At 38.6% G+C, this 14444-nt stretch overlaps 1 long non-coding RNA gene across 1 annotated transcript; it reads right to left on the bottom strand.

Moving 5' to 3' along the window:
* Positions 1-3985: 3985 nt before the first annotated feature.
* On the bottom strand, positions 3986-5031 carry LOC149155850 (uncharacterized). Its single transcript, XR_016263221.1, has 4 exons — positions 4894-5031; positions 4549-4707; positions 4283-4444; positions 3986-4170 (listed from the first exon to the last, which is right to left on the bottom strand). It is a non-coding gene; the product is annotated as an uncharacterized LOC149155850 (long non-coding RNA).
* Between the last annotated feature and the right edge of the window lie 9413 nt (positions 5032-14444).

Below are 14444 nucleotides of genomic sequence, written 5' to 3'. Positions count from 1 at the left end.
AGGGACTCCTACACCAAACGGTCTGAGGTCTAGTTGGGACTTCTTACCAGGGAGATCCCCTGACATGTTGGCGGGTCCAGTACCATCAACAGGAGGGTTTGAAGATATACCTTGAAAATGTGAAAGCCATTGTGGATTGACCAATGCTTATATGCATGCTTGAAATAAGAATATTCCAATGTTTACTGAGCTTTTATTAGAAATATATTAGAAACTTTAGTGGAATTTGTGCGCCACTCATTGAGCATATGAAGAAGGGAGTTTTTTAAAGCATAATGATAGGATCAAAGTCCTTTGGAACCTTGAAGAAGAAATTAATTGAACAACCAAAGTTGGGATTTCTAGATTTCAATAAGGTATTTCAAGTATATTGTGATGCAAGCAGTTCAAAAACTGGAGTGGTCTTGAGTCAAGACGGTAAGCTGATATTTCATTTAGTGAGAATTTGAATGAGGCTAATAAAAATTACTCTATTTATGATGAAGAATTCTATGTCATTATTCAATCCTTGAAGAAATGGAGTGCTACTGAAGGAATTTATGTTGTTTATAAATCATAAGGAACTGCAATACATAAGTAATCAAGGTAATTTGAATTAGAAGCATTTGTAATGGGTGGATTTTTATAGAGTTTCTTGTTTTACAACATAGGTCTAGAAATTCTAATATGATTGTTGATGTATTGAGCCAGAGAGTGATGTTGTTAAATACCATGCATGTTGAAGTTGTTAGTTTGGAGATCATGAAAGAATGATATGTAGAAGACACATCTTTTACAAATGCATGGACAACATGCAAAGAACTTGTTGATGGTTAAAAATGACCTTATCAACATCAAAGGAGACCACCTGGTTAAGGCCCAAATTTAGACACTTTTCCATTTGGAATGGTGGTTCCGACTAGTTTTATTGGGTCTAGTTACCCCTTAACTCTCCCTGCTGACTTGTGATGTCTCTAATTAACTATCAACAAGAAGAGGCAATCAAACATACCCTCTTGTCATGCACCTACAAGAAAGGATCCCTTGAGCTGATTTAATGGTTCAACCAAGCCACACCTAAGATTTCTCTTACGTAAGGAGACTTCTAAAAATGATTTTTAAATAAAAATGCAAATTAATCTAGAATACGAGCAATAAAATGAAATATAATATATCCTATCTCGATTACAATCAGATATAGACCTCATCCAAATCAAGAGCAAAGTGATTAGAAAGAATGGGCATTTAACATGCCTCTTTTATCATTAATATCATGCTATTGAAATAGTTCTAACAATTGATATTGTTATTACAAAACATTCTCTTTTCAGAGATTTAAAACCATGAAAGATAAGTCATTTAAATGCAGAAATAGTTCATATAATTCAATGACATTTAAATCAATCTAATATGATAAATTTCTCAGTAAATAGTTACTCATAAAATTTATTAAGCGTAAGAGTAAACCGAAAATAAACAACATATCTCATATACCATTAGATCAGATAACTGATCTAATAGACAATCATTATCATATCAAACAAAAGTGCAAAATATGATGACAATTGACATAGATCTTCCATTGAAAATAATTTGATTTGCTTTAAAAAATAAAAGTAATTGGAAATAAAATCACTAAAACTTGATTCCCTTGCTTCGTTTTACAAATAGATCTCCAATAATTCTTCCAAAATCATGAGCTCTGCCACTATAGAAAAAAGTTGCAATAGTGCAAACTCTGCCTCAAATACAAAGACAGAATCTTGAAAAGCAAATCCCCAACACTTAGATATGAGTATTCCTCTTCACCTACAACTAAAATTATCTTTACAAAAGTGTTCAGAGTCTCAAAATTGCAGAAAATAGGAACCTCCTCATCCTCTCCTAAACTCTAATTTATAATTACAAAAATGAATCGAAAAATGGAGAGATGTTGCAAACAGTTTTGCCTCAACAATCTTTAGCTAGAAAAATTCCTCTTTTTCTCTCTTGCTGGTGCAATCCCATTGCTTCAAAAGGTTTTTTGGGGCTAATCTTCCCACCTACTCACTGTCAAAACCAATCAAAATTAAACAAATTAATTTTGCACATAAAATCCAAAATATCAGTCCTCATAACCAATTTCCCAAATAAAAATTAATTGAATCAAAATAAAAAGGCTCCATGTGTTCAATTGCTTTATATGGAAATTTGATTAATCCTTGAATAATATAAGAAATGAATTTTCCATAGCAATGAAATTTTCCCAAACGAAACTCAACAAAACTAATTTTGGTTGCAAAATTGTTACTTAGACTTATGCCAGTCTTTTGAACTATTAAATGACATAATATTATTGATGTGATGTTGTCATATTATTATCCATGATTTTAGCTTTCAAATGAGATCTCCTGAACCTCATTTGGTTGAGTGAAACTCAAAATAAAATCTTCCAAAAATTAAATTCCAAAAGTTCTAATTTATTAGTAAACCGCCATTTTAAATAAAAATTCTAAACATTTATTAAAAATTTGTTTAAAATAAATTTTAAAAATATTTCAAATAAACTATATAAAAGAAAAATAAAATAGAATAAAATATTAAACCATATATATTTCAATAAAACAAATTTTAAATAAACAAAAATAATATACAATTAAAATTATATTCACAAAGGAGAATCATATTCACAAAGGAGAAGAGGAGGCTTTTAATTTTCATGGAAACGTAGAGGAGGAAGGTGAATACACATATATATAATGAAACTCTAGACTTTTTCCACTTATTAGTCCCTACCATCTGGCAATGGCCAGGGACTATAGTAATCCAAAAGCGTTGTTATAGCATTAGTTCCAATCCGTTCAACTCTGTTATGCGGTGATTAGACCAAAGTTTTCAACTGTGTTGTGTTTGCTATTGCCGGGATAAACCAAAGTCTTCGAAGTTAATCTGGTTTTCCATCTTATTTGGCCTCTTCCCGAGGTGGAAGAGGCTGGAGCATAGCCTATTTTGCTTTTGCCTGTTTATTTTTACTAGCCGTCAACGGTTTCCATATTAATGTTGACATTAGTTTGAATTATTAGCACAATGGTTTGTAGGTTGGCTATTTGAGCATGTTAGTAGGTCTGTGCATATTGGCAGGTGTTGTATTTGAGCATGTTAGCAGGTCGGTGTTGTGCAGCAGGTGCTGCAGGTGTCCATGCATGGCGGAGGAGGTGTCATGTTTTCCTAGGCATGTCGTTGTTTCGTCCGCATTTCACAGCTTTGGGTAGGCAGGTAGGCTAGTTTCTGGGCTTTCTGGAGTCCCATGCGGTGAGAACTCTGTGCTTTCATTCCGAAAACTTGTTGCAGATGAGCATAGTCATGGATCTCCATCATGTGGATCTTCTGGTCGAGGCGATCTCCCCTAAAAAACAGCTCTCTGATACCTGATTCTTCTGTGGCTGCAAAGAGGTCCCGGCTGCTCTGAAATGATCGGAAATTTCTACGAATTAGGGCCCTGGAGAGTCAATGATAGCCCAGATCTCGGCTTGAATCAGAATCCTGTGCCTTGGAATCGTGTGTTTGGGTTACTGTTCTATTTTTCGAATCTGATTTTTTTTTAACAATGCCAATCTTCATGATGCAGGAATTCAAGAAACCGACTCTGTCTGCCTTTTACTTTGAGGGAAAAGCAGCAAGAGCAAGTCCAAGAGCAGCAATTGAAGAAACCGACTCTGTCTGCACGCAATCTAAATAATGGCACCGCAATCTAAATAATGGCACCAGGTAACTAGTAATGAATCGCACTACTTGTAACGCTTACTTTGTATTGCAATCAGAACATTTTCTAAATTTAAAAAGAAAGAATTATATACCCAATAAAGCCTGTGGAGATTACCTTGATGTCAAAGAATTATATACCCAATAAAGCCTGTGGAGATTACCTTGATGTCACCGTGAATTTTCATGAAATGACGTCAACCTGACTGATCTGCGCCCTCTGCACAGAAATCCTGCCATAGCTTGATACAATTGTTCTCCCTGTCCGTTATATATCCCGCCTCTCTGCTGTTAACAATCCCTTCATATTCTGCAATAGCTGCCCATCCATTTTCCAATCTTGTGGAAATATGGCACAATACAGAAAGCAATTCTTTAATTTCGTAGGCAGACTATTATAACTCCATTTCAGTCGGTCGTACATATCTCTATCAAGACGAGGATGAGCCGCTGAAAAATGAGCAATATTTTAAGATTTCTGAAAAGGATCTACATGCATTAAGAGTTTTCTACTCTGACTAAAGCATCCTATAAAACCCAAGACTCTGGTTGCATCACTTACATGGGATTTCTTAAGATTTCCAGCAATTGCCACTGCTAAACCCTTCAAGAATGCAGTTCCAGAGTTTTGAGATTGTCCAATTGTGCCTTGATTTTCCAAGGAACCTTTAGAAAGTGGAGGCAGAATGCGAACAAGCTTCTTTCCCTTTTGTGATTTAAACCACTGCACAGAAACAAACCTAATCATGTATGCAAAATAATGTATATTTAAGAAACAAAAGAGGCACAACCATTGAATAAAATGTAACACCCAGGAAATAATCCAACCTGCTTAAGATAGGCATTATCTGTTTCCTTCGGAATTTTCCATTTCGCTTTAATACGTTCAGGATTGGTCGTTGAGAAACTACATTTGCTCCATGCAGAAAGATAGCCTAGACATTTGTACTGACCACCAGAATATTCCAATCCACCTTCACAGAGTATCTACAGTAGTCACCACGGAAAACAAGGTTTTCTTCAAGAAATAAGGACTCGCTGTATGAAATCGTGTAAAAACTAAGAAATCCATGGGCAAATCAGCCTCTCAGGGTAAAAAATGTTTACAGTGAGTCTTGCAAATATTATCAGGGTTTGAAGGCAAGAAATGCAGTTGGTGAAATTCCAGCTTACCAATAATGGCGGTCACTGTAAATCCAGAGCGATTCCCTCTGAACTGAGCTATTCGAACGCAATAACACTTAATTGCGGTTACTCTGGGCTAGTGGGAAATGCATGCACTGCTACTGACACGTGAAATCCATGCAAAAGGCAATATTTGTGTGTTGGAGCGACTGCTATTCTGCGCCGTTGGATTGGCCCGCGGTGCCATTGTGGACCGACGATCTCCATGTCAGAGTAGGGCCAGCTGAGCTTCCTCGGCAATCATTAAAATTTTAAAGTCTATCTACTCCCTGTTTCTGTGTATATGTCTCATTGGTTATGCTAAAGGCCGATAATGGATAAGGTGGACAAGCGGAGGCATCGTTTAACATTAAATCAGAGATCTGACATTCAGCATGATCGTCATCCGCGTCCAGAATGGGTGGTTTTACTCTTATGTTTTCTTACTCTACCCATTTTCAATTTCTCATTAAGAAATTACTTAGTTTAGTGAACTGGTGGTTTCAAATTATGCGTGCAGGCACTTTTCTTAAATATTTTTTTTTGTATCTGATGAACTGACAGTGTTTTCAACATTTTTGTTTCTATTAGACAAGTGCGAAAGAAAAAGTATTTTAATTACTATGATCCTTTATCCAAAGATTATGACGATAAAGCCATTTTGTAAGTGCATGATTCAACTCTACGAGTTTATTCCCGTGTTACGTTTAATATCCAATTAGTTTTGTACAGGAATTATGACTAAACAAGTAATTAACTTATTTTTATTTTTTAATAAAGTACAAAAATATTTAAAGAATTATAATAACATTGCTATATATAAAAATAATAAAATTAAAAAAATAATAGCATACACTAAGTTAATGTCTGATTTCGATTAAATCTACCCATATAGCAGCTGACTTAGTCGTAGCACATCTTCGTTGCGCATAGTAATCATTCACTGGAATAGCCCTGTCTATCCCAGGATTGCCACACATAGTCGTTGAAAACTGCACATAGTCGTTTTTCCCCTTGCCTCAAGTGCTAGGCAATTCTCTCTAGCACCACGTCTATCTATTGTCTAACCGGCTCATCAAGCAGCTTACTTCTTAGTTGACCCAACAGCACTACTCATAAGCCTTAGTCGTTATCAATCAAGCAGCACTGGTTCATTGGTGAAATCCAGCCATTCATTGTCTCGTCACACGATCTCTGCAGCAAGCCCTGAAGTAATATATATACTCAGTGTTATTCTTTTGCTATTCTCAGTATTGTTTGTTTCTGTTATGCTTGTTAGATTAGATTGCAGTTACTAGTGCTTAGTGCTTTTGTGTAGCTGGCAAATACTTGCCCACTCTTGCATTCTCAGGGTGAACTTAACGCAGGGACTTGCTGCCCCGTAGCTCATCTTGTTAATATAATGTTCCTCATTGCTTAATATTAAAGCTTTTTAGGTTCCTTCTCCTGATGTCAGTTTGCGGATGTGATCCTCATAGACATGAAATCTTTAAAAGTTAAACTTCCGGGGTGGAGAAGGGGTGATGGGAAAATTTTTATTTTTTTTATTTTTTATTTTTATAATATATATACATCATATTAATAATATTAATAATAAGCTTTTTATAAATTATTTTTTATTATATAGTTAATATATATAGAATTTTTCGGATATGGTGATTTTATAAAATAGTTAGATAAAAAAATTAATAATTATAAATTAATTAAATATATTACAATTAATTTAGATTAGTTAAACAAATTAATTAAATAATTTTATTTATATATTTAAATTAACTAAATTAATAAAATAGAAGTAAAATACATTTTGTATATATTTAATTTCACGTGATTAAATTTAACTAAACTTTGGACAAACATTATTTTCAAACTCTAAATTTAAACTCAACATAAATCTAAATTCAAGGAAATTAGAGTCATTAGAAAAATGGTGAAAAACCGCACATAATCAAGTGATCAAAGCATAAAACTCAGAAAAGTAAAAATCTTGCAAAATTAACAAAATCAAAGCATGAAAGGAGTGATATGACCAAAATTTACATAGAGGGTCCCCATATATTTTGTAAAATATTTATGGGGGAGTTGATGCCTCAACAATGGAAACACACGGGGAAGAATCAGTTATCTTTGATAAAAATAATAGGATAAACATTATTAAAAGATTAAAGAGATAACTTTCCAAAATTTATGCGATCTCAACTAGGGTTTCGGTATGAAAAACCCTGATTCCTCTGCAACAGATCTACGGTTGCGGCGCTTCCCTTCACCTGCCCCTACCTCACTCTGGCATTCTGACAGAGGAAACATTGCGATTGGCGAAACAAGCATCCAAGGAACAACGTCGACAGGTAATCATGGTGGCAACGGTAAAGGCCCTCCGGTCCTTGGCACTCAGTGGCAAGCACGCTTGTGTGGGAAGTACCTTCCATGAGCTGCCAAAAAACCACGATTTGACATACCCAATAGCAATCTGTAGACATACATGAAGTATATGAAAGACCATGCATTAATATGAAAATTCATCGGGGCCTGGCCAACAAAAAGGGACTTGGTCAAATGGATTCAACAAAAATGGCAGCCAAAGGGACATATTGAGCCGAAACTCGGGGCTAAAGGCTTTTTTACAGTGATTTTCACCAGTCTGAAGGATAAGGAAAGGGTTTTTGAAAATGGACCATACTTTTTCAACAATGGAGGTCTCTTTATGAGGCACTCAAAAGAATGCTATAACCCTGACTAGGAAAAATTCTTGGCAGCACCAGTCTGGGTCAGACTATTTGCCTTACCGGTAGACTTCTGGGATCCAGATATCTTGGAAGGGATTGGAAACTCCATTGAAAGCTTTGTCAAGGTCGCAGATTCTACACGATGGGGAAGGTACACCTCTTATGCTAGGATCTGTGTTTATATGAATATAACAGAGCCTCTCCCTGAATTCATTGAGCTCGAATACCATGATGAGGTTTGGCATCAATCCCTCGACTACGAGCTTATCCATTTTAGATGTTGTAGATGCCATGAGTATGGGCACCTATTTCGTGAGTGCCCTCTGAATCAGTTCGAACCTCAAGAAACTCCTAACGCAAATATCCAGGCTAAAACAAAAGAGGATGCATAGGGTTTCCAAGAAGTTCAAAGGAAGAAACGAAAAAAGAGGAATTTGCAAACTCCTACCCAGTCACCACCTAGCAAAGGCATGTGAAATAACAATCGATATGACATCCTTTAGGAGGAGGAAGAGGGTATGGAGGTCTTGAATGCAAATTCGAGCCTGGAAAACCAACCAACCCCACATAAGGGTGGGATAATACAAAGAGAAAGGTGGAAGAGGAACCCCAAGACAAAGAAGCCATTACGGAACTGTTAGGATTCCAAGAAAATCTCCTAGGTTGTAGCTCGTAGATGCCTGGTAACATATAAATTGAACTATTGTTGCAGGTTTAATGTAAGGAATGATGGTTTGGTTCAAGCCAGATAACCACTTCTACTTTGTTTCACTCCAGACATGCATGAACACCCTCAGACTACAAGGCTTTAAACCACCAATGCTCACAGTTTTAGATATTAGGTGAATATGGAGAATACTAACCACACCAGAAGATACACAAGACCATGTGATGGCCGGCTGCAACTAGTAAAGAAACCTGTAAATCTAATCTATTAATGCAAAGACAGGATGATAGCTCTCCTGCATTAGATAGAAAGAAACCTAGGTAACCTATTCAAAGATACATCCAATATTTTAACACAGAGATAAGATGACAGTTATCTAGTGCTAAACCTCAAAAGATCAAGAACACAACATATCAGGTACAAGCTTAGAGCAGAGGAAAATGGACAGTGAGCAGTTAACAGCAAAAGAAGCTTGTATTTGCTGAGAATGAAGATGAGACGCTGCGAGTGACAAAATGTCTACAGTCTACAGAAGTTGAACCTTACATCAAATTCCAACCTTGATTACATCTTGCTTCTGGATATTTATAGATTCACATTACAAGGGCACTTGGTCGTTTAGGTATGGAGGGGTCATAATTGACCACCAGCTACATTTAACCACCTGATGGAGTCTCTGAACGTGTTTGCTTGCTTCAGTGGGTGAATCCGATCTATTCAGGTGCTGTGCTATCCTTTAGGCAGTTGGAGTGCTCATACTAGTGGAGTCCATGACTAATAAATTCAGTTACAGAGTCATGCTATGTCCTTTTCTCCCTTGTCCATGCTTTCTGTTAAATATGGTTGTTGGGGGTCTGACTGTGACTGATGATGGTAGAGCTGGTCATCTCCTTCCTCAAGCAACAGAATGGTCAGATGACGTGGATGCATGGGTGGGTGAATGATTTGGGTGAGCGAGAATAATGGCCGTCAGATCAGAGAAATGAGTGGCGGAGATGGCTCGACAGAGGCTATCAACCGAGGTGAGAGTGGGGTGAGTTGGGGCCGTTAGATCTCCAACGGACAGATCAGACGGTCATCGGGCTATGGAGCTACACGGACGTTTGTCGGGCGGGACGGATTGGTCGGGCGGTAATGGTTTTCATCGCACTGCTTTCGAGCGTAAAGTGGTAAAAGCTCGAGGCCGAGCGATTCCATTCAATGATCGACAAGTAGAAGCAGATGAGAGAGAAAAAATGCTCTCATCACACGCTATCGCTCTATTAAGTTGCCGACGCGATGAAAGTGAAGACCGTCAGATCTTAGCGGAGATGATCTGACGGCGGAGAGTGGTAGAGTGGGTTGCCTTTATCATGGGCGATGGGAGCTGTTGGATCGGTGGGGTGATCAACGGTGGGGATGAGGCGCGAAGACATATGGTAGGGTCTTATGGCAGGCTTGGGGTTTTGCACTTGGGGCTAGAGTTAAAAAGGGGGTTACTTTGTCGGGTTTAGGAGGCAAATAGGGAAACAGAAATGGAGGAGAGTAAGTGGTGTAAGAGGAGAAGGGAAGAGTGACCAATGTTAAACCCTTTTGAGCACAACCAAACAGACCAGAACTCCTCCATGACCTTAGAAAGTCAACGCTGCGTAGCAGAGCTAACACTGGCTCCTTCTGGGGATAAAAGCCTCCCTGTGAGGTTTCAAGAACCGTAGACCGCTGCCTTTTATGCACAAACAAGATCAGCAATAATTCCTAGTGCTCCATTGGGCATGGAGTCTAATTAAACCTACACTAAAACTTGTAAAAAGAACATATTTACAATGCTGAGGCCAAACGGCCTTAAACAACATAAATCTTCAAAAATCGCCCATTAACTGGGCCATCAAAAACTGTTTCTCCTTCCATACTTTGCAGCATGAAAGTGTTGTTCCCCTGGACCTGATCAATGACAAAGGGCCCAATCCACAAAGCATCGAACTTCCCATAATTTCCTTTCTTTTCCTTTAGTGCATCCCATTTAAGAACCAAGTCTCCAATTTGAAAATTGTCCATCTTTGCCTTTCTGTCAAAAGCTTCCTTGATTCTCTGTTGATGTGCTGCAAACCTTTCAATTGATTGATCTATGATTTGATGTGCTTCAGCCAGGTCATTAATCCTCTTTGCCATGTCATTTTCCTCATTCTGCTCTTCCTTCAAGAACTTGGCCATAGGGATGGTCAACTGAATTGGGAATACAACCTCAGTGCCATATAGCAACTTGAACGGAGAATTCCCTGTGGATTTCTTGGTGGTCACCCTGTCAACCCATAATGCATACTTCTGTTTGGAATCCTAGTTCCTCTTGTTGTCTTCCAGCATCTTTTTAATTATCCTTATCATGCTCTTGTTGGATGATTCTGCTAGACCATTACCTTGAGGGTAATATGAGGTGGAATGCACCAGCTTAATGCTCATTGAGTCACACATGTCCACCATCTCTTTGCCATGAAAGCTGCTGCATTTTCAATAACCAATTTGTGTGGATAGCCAAACCTGGTGAAAATGTTCTCTCTCAAAAACTTCATGACCACTTGGTGATCAGCTTTCCTAGTAGGGATGGCCTCAATCCATTTAGTGAAGTAATCATTGGCTGCTAAGATCCATCTGTGCTAGCCACTCAAATGTGGATTAATTTCCCCTATGAAATCCAAACCCCACTGCTGGAAAGGGCCACTGGCATGTATTGGCTTCAAGAGTAAGGACTTCAACTGCTGTTTTCCTTCAAATATTTGGCATTTATCACTGGATTTTACAAATGAAAAGACATCAGAAAACAGAGTGGGCCAATAATACCTAGCTCTGAGGATCTTGTGGGATGTGGTTTTCCAGTAGTGATGTCCTCCACAGATGTTGGAATGAAACTGATGCATGACCTCAACAGACTGCTCTTTGTCCAGAAATCTTCAGAGGGATCCCTCCAATATAGCAAGTTGTCATGAATGCAATACTTGGCTGCTCTGAGCTTAATAGTCCTAGCTTGGCTTGAACTAAGACCTGGAGGGACTTCTAGTTTCAACAGAAATTGAGCTATTTTATCATACCATCCACAAAAGGACAGATTTTCGACCAAAGGCTGGTTTTGTCCTCGTTCAATTGTTTCTCCCCCTGTCTATCTTTCATTTGAGTTTGTGCTTATCCAATTCACGTCCAGCATCCTGCAATTTTCTTCAGCCATCAGCTTGGCAAGGCCCTGACCCCTGACAAGCTTGGTGGGCTTCAATTCTATGTTGAATTCAATAAGCTTTGCAATCCATTTAGCCCTTCTTCCATCAAAATCTGGCTACATTAGAGCATCCTTCACTGAAGTGGAGGGCACATATGCAATTACCTTGGAGTGCAGAATGTAGATTCGGAAAGCCTTCAAAGATTTGATAAGAGCATAATCCTGTTTTTCAATGATATCATACCTTAGTTCAGCATCCCTTAAGGTTTTGCTGAAAAATGCCACTGGATTCTCTGAACCCTCATCATCTTTCTGCAATAAGACTGCTGCAAGGGTGTCACCGGAAGCAAAGGAGAAGATATGGAACTCCTTGTTGTAGTCTAGGCTGATTAAAGTGGGAGCTTCCATAATAGCTCTCTTGATGGCTTCAAAAGATCTTCTTGTTGCATCAGTCCATTTGATCTTTGATCCCTTTTTTAGCATAGAGGTGATGTGTTTTACCAATTCTGCAAAATTAGGAATAAACCTCCTTACAAAATTTATTTTTCCCAAAAAGAATTGGATGTCCTTTTTTGATCTTGGGACAGACAATGTCTGTATTGCTTTCACTCTTTCTGGGTCAATCTTGACACTTGCAGCAGAAACAATGTGTCCTAGAAGCTTACCTTCTTCTAAAGCAAATTGTGACTTCTTAGGATTCACTGATATTTCAAACCTTCTGCACTTCAGAAACACTTTTTTCAAATGCTGCAAATGATCTTGATGGCTGCTGGAGTATACTGTTATATCATCCAGGTAGACAAGGACAAACTTATCCTTCTCTCCTACAAACACTATATCCATAGCTCTCTGAAAGGTAGCTCCAACATTCATCAGCCCAAAAGGCATCTTGGAGTACATAAAAGTGCCCCAAGGAGTGGTGAATGCAGTATTTTCTTGGTCATTTGGATGTATAGCAACTTGGTTATACCCTGAGAATCCATCCAAGAAAGACATAACTTTGGCTCTTGAGACTTTCTGTAGCAAATGTTCCATCTTTGACAGGGGATAGTTGTCTTTCTTAGAGCATTTGTTCAAGTTCCTGAAATCAACACAAAGCCTGATTTCTCCGCTTTTCTTCCTCACCACTACCAAGTTGGCTACCCATTTTGAATACCTCAGAGGAACTATGATTTTTGCAGCCAAAAACTTCTTGATTTCTTTTTCAATCAGAGGGAGGAGCAAAGGATTTATGGGTCTCAGCTTCTGCTTGAAAGGGATGGTGTCTTTCTCCAATGGGATCTTATGCTGGATGATCTTTTTATCATAAGTTTTAAGTTCATTGTATTCCCAGGCGAAGACATCAGCAAATTGCTTCATTAAGGTGCAGTACTTAGAACTTTGGGCAGCAGACAGATGGGTGGACAAATTTATATACTTTGGATGATCTGGACTCCCTATGTTATGTCTATGGACTGCAGACTGATTTTATTTTTGGGCAATCTTATGAGGCACATCATTATGGTCAAACAGCTTCTCTAGAGGCACTAGTCCTTTGGGTATATGATTGCTAGGCAAATGTACAATGTTTTTTGGGCCAATTCTGTTCCTTAGCTGGGGCTGGGGACATTCCTCCAAGGTTTCATTCTCTTGATCAATTCGCATTTCAGAGAATTCATCAATGACTTGCAGAAACCTATTTACTTCCTCATCATCCTCAAAGACTTTCCAGTGCTGGACATTATCAGGCAAGGATGGTCTATATTTTATCTGGACTTCATAAGCCAATCTAGGGGGCATGGGAGGGATGAACATGCTAGCAGACACAGCAAGGGAATCAGCAAGCTAATTTCTCATTCTAGGAATATATGAGATACAAAAACTATCGAAAATGTCTTTGAGTCTCCATACCTCATCTCTATATGCTTTTAGCCTTGGGTGCCTTGCTTGGACGTTTTGTTCACTTGTTGAATGATGAGATCAGCATCTCCAAACACCTTTATGTCTTTGATTCCCATGTCTTTGGCAGCGTTTAAGCCCAATATCAGAGCCTCATACTTTGCTATATTGTTAGTGACCTGAAAAGTCAGCTTGAAAGAAAGATGTGTGCTTTCTTGTTTTGGAGACACCAGCACCACTCCTGCTCCTGCAGTTTCCTTTGAACAAGCTCCATCAAAGAACATATCCCAAGCCTGTGTCCCTTCTTCTTCCATGGCCTGGCATATTGGTTTCTTGAGCTGCACCGAGGCCCTATGGGATTCTTCAATTTGGAGAATACATGCTCCCAAATTAGTGTCCACAGCGTAAACGGGATGATTAGTGGGGTTCTTGTCATCACTAATGATATAGGCCAACTGGGCTTCCCTGTACAGTCTTTTTCTTTCTCCTCCAAAAACTGGGACGGTGGCATAAGACAAGTCATTTTGCAATGTCCCACCCAACCTCTTAATCCACCCTCTGGACAGTAGCATACCAAACTTAGGGGGAACATCTACTACCACAATATCCATCATCATGCTTTTCATGGGCAGCTGAGTTAGGGTGATAGCTAAGTCTTTGATTAACCCCAGACATTTCACCTTCCTCGAATCAAAGGAGAACAAGTCATGATAAGGTCTGATAATATCAAGGCCTAACTCTTCCATGATAGCTTTGGGCATGAGATTATGGCTGGCCCCTATGTCCAGCAAACAATTGTGGAGGATTTTATCATGAATGCTCAAGGAGACATAAAATGATGGGGAATCGTCATTAGCAGGTTCAATCATTAGGCTAAGCACAACTGCAGGTTTATCATCTTGTAAATTCACACAGTCATTGGATGCTTCTGTGGCTTTCGGCTCAAGGGAATCAAGGATGGGTTTCTTAAAGACCTCACTCTTTACAAGTTCTATCAGAGGCACAGATATTTTTAACTTTTGGACTTCTGATTCGAAACTGAAAAGGGTAGGGGACTTGTCAGGGCCTCTTACCTCCTGAGTTGGTGCTTTTAGGATGATGGGAT

The sequence above is a fragment of the Pinus tabuliformis genome, chromosome 9 (genome assembly GCF_031772625.1).
Source record: "Pinus tabuliformis cultivar Carrire ecotype Pingquan chromosome 9, CPIR1, whole genome shotgun sequence".
NCBI lineage: Eukaryota > Viridiplantae > Streptophyta > Pinopsida > Pinales > Pinaceae > Pinus > Pinus tabuliformis.
The sequence above is the reverse complement of the archived record's forward strand: the minus strand, read 5'-3'. Positions and strand labels throughout refer to the sequence as shown.